Raw genomic sequence first — 10,917 nt, forward strand, 5'->3', positions numbered from 1 at the left:
AAGTATTCGTTAAAAGGCAATCATTATCAATTGGACGGCATTATACGCCGTTATTTAGACAGATGCACTTGGAACTCAAAAAAAAATCATTACTGTTACCTGGTTAACTTGGTAAAACTGAATATTAAATTATAAAACGTAAATAGACGAGTAAAATGTACCTGCCTGTAAGGGCGTTTGGTTTAAACAGGGTTTACCTGTCTTTATTTTCACTACACTGTACAATTTCTATTTATTCAAAGAAATTTATGAATTAAATGAATCTCACCAAGCCAAGTCAATGCTTATCGCAGACTTTCTAGCAGGAATATTTCGATATGTGTACATACGTCTTTGGCCAATAGAAATGTATTTATGTTTACGATTCGATGTTTTCATTGGTAAACAGTGGGAGGAGAGTGAACAATATTTTACATTTCTTAATTTGATATGAGTGCCGTGCGTATTTATGGAATTTTGATTGTTCCTAACATAACTATACTCGGTACCGACATGTTTAGGGTGGTAATTATTTTATATATAATAAAAAGAATAATTGTTATATCTCAACAATAATGAAGCAAAAGATCTTGAAAGTCCATAAAAATTATAGATGATTGCTTTAGATATGCATCTTGGCAAATTCCCTTGATCATATGATTATGATAATGAAAAGAGTAAGTTTCACATCTTAAGAATAATAAGCAGAAAGTTTTGATGAGGAACTATGGAGGGGAAAAATTCCATAAAAAACGTAGCCAATTGATTTAGACACTCAAATTTCGAAGACTGATGATTGTAGAGAAAACCAGTGTTATTTCTAAAAAATACTAAAAGTCCATAAAAGCTGTAGCCAATTATTTTAGGACATGAAGGTTTCAAAGACCTTTTAGGAATGTCCTCAGATGATATGATAATATTTCTTTGGCTCAAATTCACGCTCTGCTGTATTTACTTCTGTAGCAGAAAGGTTAAAGTCTTGTTGATAACTATATTGTAATCTATGCACCAATTACGGAGGAGAATGTTCGAAAATTTCAGAATGAAAATTACGAATACGAATAACAACTTCGACTCTAGTCTGTTGCTATTGTATTATGAAATATTGTCCTTTTTAATGAACCGCTCCACATTCAGGGAAATTATGGCAATACGTTAATTAAAATCCAACTTTAATTACAAAATGTGTATACACGACGTAATTGTTTCAAACACACTAAAATTACAGATTTTATTAATAAAGGAAAATAATATTGTACTATCATACATTACATTATGTAAAATAAACGAAATGTAGTTTCCTTTTATATATGGATTTACGAGAACAAACATAACTGGTTGTTGTAATTTGGTTTTTAATACCATTAATGTATCCAATATAGAACAGTCTATTATACTAGTGAAATCTTGTCGAAAAACTACCAATAATACTGAGAAATATGGAAAAAGTCTTTTTTGTAATTAGAAATATCATCAGAGCAGTATATTTACAATCTAATTTTCACTTTTGAGATTATTTAAAATTAATTTGAATATATGTCTACCGTTTTTCGAAGGAAAAATCATTATTTTACTGGTGACGAATTTTGAATTATATCTGCTTAGATGGACGTGTTGTCAATTCACCTTTATTGCCCCTTGCATTAACTCCGTCGATGATAGCAAACTTGTCAATTGACAATCCACGTTATTTTTTCCTTAATTGTGTTTTCATGGGGCCTATTCATATCAAGAACCCGTTGCAATATACCTAGAGATTAAATTTCCATCTTATTAATATATATCTAGCTCCGACTATCGAACCAATCATCGAAAAATATCCTAAGATTTAGTGAGAAGTCTCAATATTGTCAATAAAACCTACATCGCCTTGAGGTCTACATTCTTAAACCACCATTTAAGAGGCTTTGCAGGTTTGCATTGTTTTAAACAACAAAACTTTTTGTAGAAACTATCTGCTTACCGACTACTAGATGTTCTTTTCTAATAACAAGTGAAAGTTGTTGCATAATGCTATCTACATATAATTAATTTTGTCCTTGAAATGAATTTTTTGTATTATTTCAAACCAAATGTATGTCAAAGTCTTGTAAATGTGTGGTTATCCTTTAGTGTTGTTCCAGGAATGTATACAATTTATAAACAAACTATTCTGGGGTCGTCTATAAATAATTTATAGTACAGTTACTGAAGGAAAGGAAGATATTCAAGTATTTATCTTAAGTAAACTATATATAAGTTTCCCATTCTTTTTATTTCATGTCAATGCACCATTACTGTACCAATTGAAAATAGAAGCCATATATATCACTATAAAATACTCCAATTCACGATAAAAATGAAACAAAATGAAATTAATTTTCTTGATGTCATAAAGGTATACAAAAGTAATTTAATCCTTTGGAAAAAACTTAATTCAATTGATAGAAATATATTCCTATCAGTGTGATCCAGCAAAAATGATGAATAAAACATTTGAAAGAAGAATGAATGAATATTATTATCATCTAACAATTAAATAGATCCCAAAGACCTCTCCTCACCATCTCAACAAATAAAAAAAGTGATCTATTATCAAAATAATTTGGTACTCTAAAATAAGAAAAGCCAGGAAATAGAACGAGTAATAATATACAATGTGAACCGACTCTAAAAAGAGATAAAAATTCTTTAATCCAATTCTTGTATTTATGAGATTTGGCACTACTTGACAAAGGACTAAATTCTAACATAATTTAAGTTTTGAAAAATGGTGTCCAAGATAAATTATTAGAATCAATATCTAGGCTCATTTATAAAATTTCGAATCAAATTGTCAACCATAAACTCCAATTTTTATTATAATAAAAAATTCATACTTGGCTTATTATTACTTGCACAATAAATTAGATAATGATAGAGATAGTTAACTTCCGGAGTCATTAATCGCATTTTAAAGTAAAAGTTGGTTACAATACTTTTCCGTCGACCATGTATTTTTCTAAATTGGAGAAAAACAGTAAACAACTTTTATTTTATTCATTAATATTAGAATAATTAAAACTAAATGAAGGTACATTACAACATGTAGGGTTTATGAGTGTAAGTTTACTTCACTACTTTGGATATTTGTCGCAGAATTAATTTCCGCGTCGGTAAAACGGGAGGTATGAAAAGCCTGTGTTGTAGATCCCCAAAGATTTCTCAATATATCCTTCTGCCACAGTTCTGGATTTCCAACGATTAAGTCGTTTGATAGCTAAAAAATCTGCACCGCTTTCTGAGAATGTTGAGGCAAAATCGCGCTGGAATCAATGCCCCGTTTAGAGATTATTATGGGCGACATCTTCGTAAATGTGTTTACATCAATTGATCGAGTAGAACATTCGCCATTTTTATCAAAATAAAAAGCGTTTGTATCGGGTTTGTGCTGGTCTTAAAGACATATAGCGTTTAATCAAGGGTTAAGCTGGTAGAGATGCCCTGGCGGTAGAGATGGCCAGCAGTTTTGATCCGAAAGTAAACATATACACGATCGTTCAGACTGTCCCAACCGACTCAGATAGCAGTCACGGTATCGCAAATGGAAAGAAGCTGTTAACTATAAATTGAAATTGCAAAGCTGTGGATTTTCACCTCGTTATTTGGATCTCCGACAAATGGCCTACAGATTTGCAAATGATCTACACATTTCACACAAATTTAAAAATGAAGAAGACTGGCTTCGATCTTTTCTTAGAAGCAATCCTCTCCATCCAATCCATTCTGTAACTAACTCTCTATTTATCCTTTTGCAATAGCAGTGGATTTCCAAGTCATTTAATATATAAAAAATCTACACCTCTGTCTGAAAATATCGAGGCAGAAGAACGTCGGATGTCGAATGTCCGATGCGGCTGCTCCAATTTAAAAAAAGTGGCTATTATGGACGACATTGTCAAAAATGTATTTAGACCAATTGGCAGCGTAGGACTTTTAACTTCTTCTTCTTCTCATGCCGTCTTCTCATTGAAGGTTGGCAACCACGTTTTTAAATGCGTCTCTGACCCTCACAACATGAAACAATTCTCCAACGCTAAGATTTGTACATTCTCTCATGTTACAAAATATTTAACATTTTTTTAAAAAATAGGAAAACGTTTCTGTTAGGTATGTACTGGCCTCAATGAGATATAGAGAAGAGGTTTTTGTTCATTGTCTACTATAGTAATTATTCTGTTTGTCTGTGTTTTAGATGCTTCAATTATTACAAGATATTTTGATCCTTAATCTTGAACGTCATTTGTTCGAAATTTCAGTAATTCATCTTTTCTCATTGCTTCAGATACTCCAAAAATCAAAGCAACCCACAAAATGATATATTACCCAATTATTGAAATTTTAACTTTTCCAAATTAATATTTGTTACTAAAAACAGGTTGTCAAAGGGATCAGAAATAAATGCGTTTACGTGTTCTTTATCGAACATTTTTGACTTTTTCGGTATATATCCTTCTTTCCTCTTGATCAACATTATTAATTTATCAAACGTGCAATTAGGCCGTTCTTTGCAATAACTGAGAAATGTACCAAGAGAACTGTCTCTGAATAATGCTTTTCTTGTTTCTTATTGCATCTTATTTCACCAAGATATAAATTTGGCATACGTTTTTTGCTACAGACTTTTGCTCTTTTCCGGTAGTAAACTTGATGATGCTGAATTAGGACTTTCTGTCTGGCGGAATTGATGTCGTTCGTTAACAGAAAATTATGCACTAGTAGGGGTCATTATTACATAATTTTAAGTGATTTTGACAATGTTATTAAAGGATTGAAAATTTCTGTTACCTTAGCTGCCTCATAGAAAAACAGAACTGCAATCGCCTTGCTTCGTCACCTTCTAAAGAAAATTATATCATACGGATATATTCTGCTCACTGTCCGAATTCTTTGTAATTGAACTTCTATTTCTGAGTAACATTTTTGGATCTATATTTATTGATTGAACCGGATATGTAGGGGAGAATGAGCGTCAAAATGCTATAATTTTGCTTTGCAATTGATGTATCTCACTAACGTCTCGTCACCAAATTCGATTCAATAGTTTCCTTTGGCTCAATTTTTATATTGTTCTGGACGGAATTTTGACACCCATTTTGAAATTTAGTTTATTTTAGACAATTTCAAATAAGAGTGCGTGAAACTTTTGGAAAACTATACTAAATCCTCTCTATTATGAGCCGATGATTTTCACGAATCTTCTCATCATTTTAGCCACCACAGTCACCACACACAATACTCAAGCGTCTATTTCCTTCACCGTAATCTCCAGTAACTACACTATTTTGAACGAAACTTTTATTCAACACGTTGTTTGTGCTTAATTTGATTATCGAAAAAACGGCAGCGTGGAAATATTTTTTTATGATCTAGATTAGATGGCGAGTAGCAGAGTAATACTAAACATTTCCTCGTATATACCTCAATTTATTGTTTTTAGCACATTACCTCTGATAAAATAGTTTCCTATTGATAAGAAGGTTATAGTAAAAACGAATGTACTTTCCTTTAGTAATATATGCCGAAACAGCAGCCCTAATGCCGTAAGCTGCCATCTTAGCTTTGGTGGCAAATTGGAATATATGGTAATATATTGGATTTGGATGTCAAAACTCCGATAACACGAGCACGTTGTCTCACAATCTTTAACACCGAATGTACCGAATCAGTAACTACAACAAAAAGGACAACAGCGTTGCCAGTTGACGCATAAACATTTCAACTTTAAATTATAAACATTGATATTATTTATTATAACACTACTTTATAACAACAATCCCTTTTTGGAACAAAATACGTAATAATATTTTGTAAAAATCTGATCATTTTGACACACCTGCGTCATCATTTCATAACAGACGACATCGCTGTGACTCACGCAAAGATCAAAATGGGCTCCACAGCGTCTCTTGAAATTTCGCTGCGCACTCGTCTAAACTTATTCTCGACATTGTATTTTAGAAACAGCTTAAGTCTAATAAAATGGTGTTTGAGAGTTTATTGTAATATATTAATATTATTATAGATACAAATTTGTTTTCTCATGGTAATATTTCTCACAAAGATCTTTTTATTTGGAAAATAAGCATAAAACAATTTTAAATTATAGTAAACCGATTATTTTGAAGTTTATTATATAAATCTAAATATACATTTTAAATAACTTATTTAGGGCTAAAACCTGAAAAATGAAAATGTATATCGAGAATTGTTTATCTTTCACAAGACTTTTATCTATTTGTCGACACATTTTACCATTATGTTTATAGAGTAGATTAAATAGGTATAAATGCATTAACAATCCATACCACATATAGCAAAAAAGCATTAAATTATGAAAATTTCAAAATTTATGAAAAAGCTTTATAAATTTCGCTCCAGTTATTTGGATCTTAGCTATCGTCCAAAAATTTCTCATTTTCTAACAGCTACAAAAGTTTTGAGCCCCGTTGTAACCAATCATGAAACGTGGACCACTTACTATAACTCAGATTCAAAAAATAATGATCAATATTCTTCTGTGTGAGCTCTATAAAGAAAGAAAGAATGCAATGAGCACATAAGTCGTATAGAGAACAACAAACTGGTCAAGATAGCGCGCTATAAATCCATTGGGCCGAAGGAGTACTGGCCGACCCAAAAAAAGGTGGAGCGACAACCTTGAAGCAGGATAGGAGGTAAGGATGTCGAAGAAAAAATAGGTGACTACGCCTAATGCGAAGAAGAAGAAGAAAAAGATTTTTCTGTAAGACTTTTCGTCATGAGGACAATAAATTCTGATAGGTACTTGTAAAAGTCAAAACTCATGTGCGCTATCGAAAATCGCCAACGAGATGTATTGTAGAAACACTGAACAGCTGAAGCACTTGAAAAATGCTGAAAAGTTGATTTAAACTTTTACCCTAACTTAAATAGTAAGATTTCTCAGTAGGACGGAGAAACGAAACCATGAAAAAAATGCAAAAAGTATCTGATTTAGAGGGATGGCATAGCAAAACAAATGCGTACGATTATGGATTAAAAACTGTAGAACTTAATATCACAGCACTGTGACTGATATCGTGATTGAAACCTCGACTTCGCCTCAAACGATTCCTCTACCAAAACATTCTCTTTGCATAACCGAGGTCACGGCGGTGCTTCGAGAGACATCAACGTACTGATATTCATCTTTAGTATTTAATCTGGCATATTACTATCTGGTTAAATTGTCAAGAGACGGATTTATTCGATGATGGAATACAGAAGCTGATGCCACGACTTGACAAGTAATTAGATGTTTATGATGATTATATTGAGAAGTGAGAATCATTTCATATTCTAGTTTGTAATAAGACTTACGTCCATAACTAAATTTTTTCCTACTTTAGCATCAAATCGTTCTCAGTAGGAAGATGACCAATTAATATTATAACTATAAATATATAGCGAATAACTTGAACAAACAATTTACATTTCTGTACTTCACTTGAGCTCATCGAAAATGTAGCTCTCTGTTGGAGGAAAAGTTTTCCGTTGTGTATTTTTTGAGTGCATCCATTACAATCAAATCTTTCCTCTTCATAACATAACTGTTAAAAATAACTTATTTTATTGTATCTTCTCCGTTGCTTTGTCTCTAACAATAGACCCGCATTTGTAGGATACTGTAATCTTGATCTGCCACTTTTATAAAAATATTATTTCCATGTATAACGTGAAATTTCCGTCAATTTTCATTCCAACATTATATATGGAAACAAATTCAACTACGTCACTCAGAAATATAGCACGGAGCTTTCATGAACATTATCAGTTTAACTTAATTACAGAAAGTAGTTACATAAACTCCGGTCGCAAGTTGAAAGGTTCTTAATTAGTTTGGTTCATTTGAAACTTGGTAGTAAGGCTTTTTACAAAAAAAGTCAGTTATCCCAAATTTCACATTACGATTTCTTACGAATGTGCATACTCTCAATCTAAATTATTAACAGTGGACTAAACTCTGCTAGAGTTCGACATAGATGTTTAAAAAAAAGTTTCTAGCGAAGAAATGATGAGGTGGGTTAGTAAAGAAGGAACAGCTGCGAGAAGAAGAGCAAGCAGCTTTTCACCTTGGTAGACAAACCAGCGACATGTAGCCAGGAGACAAACAGAACTCAAAAAACTAGTGAAGGTAATCAAATCATCATACGACAAAGTAAGATGCCATTGTCAGATGGCTTGTATAAGATCAAACTAATTTATAGAGAAAAAAGGACAAATCAAATGAGAAGTCCAACGAGTTGAGGAAACAAGAAATCAACTATATTCAATAATAAACTATAAACATTGAGAACCAGTTATATTTAGCACATTGTTATATACAGTGTCCTCAAATTAGTGAAACAACTCTGGTAAAAGATAACAAATTCTTGATTCAAATTTCCATTCTTTCGAGATCATTTCCATTTCTAGCATAGCATTCTAGAGTATTTGGAGATTTTCAAAAAACCTATACAGTAAGCTTGTGCCCTTAATATTAATGTTAAGTTATCGACCGAAGGGTATTAAGATTTCCCCTTAAAAAGACAGAAACAAATTTGGTGTTTTTGAATTCTTTGACACTTATAGATCAGGAAGATGAACAGTATCAGGCAACGATATGCTAAGAATAGAATTAGAAGCAAGTTAATGTGCTAGAAACCTTAATCGACTCACCAAGAACATTTGAAATATATTAGAAAAGTAATCAGGTGATTGGGTCTCTCATAATTTGTTTAAAGAGAACAAAGCTAATTTCATCATTTGGTTACAGGAGTCGGTACTATATGATAATCCAAAATGGAAAGGCAGTGGTTCTCTTCAATTCCTTTGATGTACTGCGATTGTGTTGCGCAGGTTTTTATTGTGAACTATATGACTTTATTAATCATTTTATTTTCTTATTGGAAAAAATTTGGATGATGATGATAACGAAGCTGATTATATTATTGTTAGAAATTTATTCATTTTTATTTATTTCAAGCAAGTGACATTTCTTTCTTGTTTCCCTCTGTCGGTGGCATCTTTCTCTCGTAACTTGACATAACAATGAAAACGTTACTAAACAAAAAACAAAAATAATGAAGCAAAACATATTTTTATTTTTAAATTTCTTTACCGCAGGGGCATTTCATAGCATCGCTTTGACCATGGACTGGTTTTTAAAGAATTGAATGCTATACAAAAGTATCTATTGCGGCCAAGCCGTAACTGAAACCGGTAGTAAGGGCAGTTAAACTTAATTTTTTCATTAAATTCGCGTTTTTTCATATTTATCAAGAGCTACAAAATGAAAGCAATACAATCTGTAAAAAAATCAATTTTCTATAAAAAAGGTCCGGAGATATTTAATGATAATGTTTTTGTAATTCCAAATTTTCATCAGAAATCAAGTCAAATTATAAAAAATTTCTCTCCTTTATTATTCACCACTACTTATTTTTTTTAATGGAGCGGTATAAGCAAATTTAATTAGTCAGAAACATGTCTAACAAAAAAATTTTTTTAATAAGCAATTAAAAAGTACATTTCACCTCTTTCGTCTAGTTACATATTTTCGTTTTAGCTGACATCTGATAAATTACAAAAATTTCTTATCTAGCCTGTCAATTTATCAATAGATGTAAAGCCTTTTTTTAGCAATAGATAACATATTTCCGACTATTTATATTTTTTTATCATTTACTTTATCATTAAATATATCCGGAAATAGTTTGGCGCTGAAAACCTGTTTTGTTTGTTGTCAATATTTTTTTATTTATTCACGATATAAATGCATAAATGCGAAAAAAATTTCATGGAAAAATCAAGTTTATAGGCCAGTACTACCTCGCCGGTTCGAGATACGACTTGGCCGCACTGAATACTTTTGTAGAACATTCAATTCTGAGAAAGAAAAAACCGTCCATAAAATGCCAATGATATAGAGAAATTTGGAAATGAAAAATCAAAGTTTCCCTCTTTTTAAGGAGAAATTTTTACAGCGCTTGGCCGAGGACTTAATAATATTATAGTACTTTGGGTACTTGCAACAAAATTTCACGTTTATACAGAAAAAAAATTTTATAAAAAAGCACCCTAATATATATGTATATATTAGGGAATTATTGGAACGGTAATTATAATGAAATGGAAATGTGACATATTTTTTAGATACGCACCTGCACAAGGTGCCATTTATATAGTGCTTAAGGCTTTTGATAAAGAAAGGTATTAATTATATTGAAATTGGCTTTATGGTTTTTCTTATAATACATGGCTAGTCAACTGTATAGTTTAGTTCTTTGTTTCTCATTTTTGATTTGTATACAATGTCGTACAAATTCTAAAGATTTTTCTCTTCTATCTCTTTTTATTATTTTATATGGCAATGTCTAGTATCTATAAAATATCTAAGGTAGTCTGAAAATCGACTGTTACTAGGTTGGTTTTCTACTGCTTTCTGTCTAATTTCAATATCCCACGCAGGTCGACGATTTGAGCGCGAATGATCCCAAGTCTCAAATCTCCATCATTAAAAAGATGGTTGACTTGGCTGCTTCGAACTTTTGTTTTCAAAAATGTTTTAACAATATACGAATATCATATATATACTACTCGATACATCAAACATTGAAAACTGCTAAAATATAGGATGGGTATTAGTGGAATCCTGTATTTAATCTGTGGTTTTTCTAACTTCTATTCAATTATCTCTAATTGCTGTTAACCCAGCAGAGATACGTTAAATTTTGGATTATAATAAAAATAGAACATTATCATTAAACGGATTTAGAAATTTGGTATATGGGCCTAGATATTCATTCTAAACAACTTTTTCTACTTTACTCCACAAAAAAAGATTCCCATATTTATTTTTGGAAAAAATTTTTTTTAATTTCTTACAAGTGTCATTTCATATACCTACAATATATTGTT

Source organism: Diorhabda sublineata, chromosome 1, assembly GCF_026230105.1.
Source record: "Diorhabda sublineata isolate icDioSubl1.1 chromosome 1, icDioSubl1.1, whole genome shotgun sequence".
Lineage (NCBI taxonomy): Eukaryota > Metazoa > Arthropoda > Insecta > Coleoptera > Chrysomelidae > Diorhabda > Diorhabda sublineata.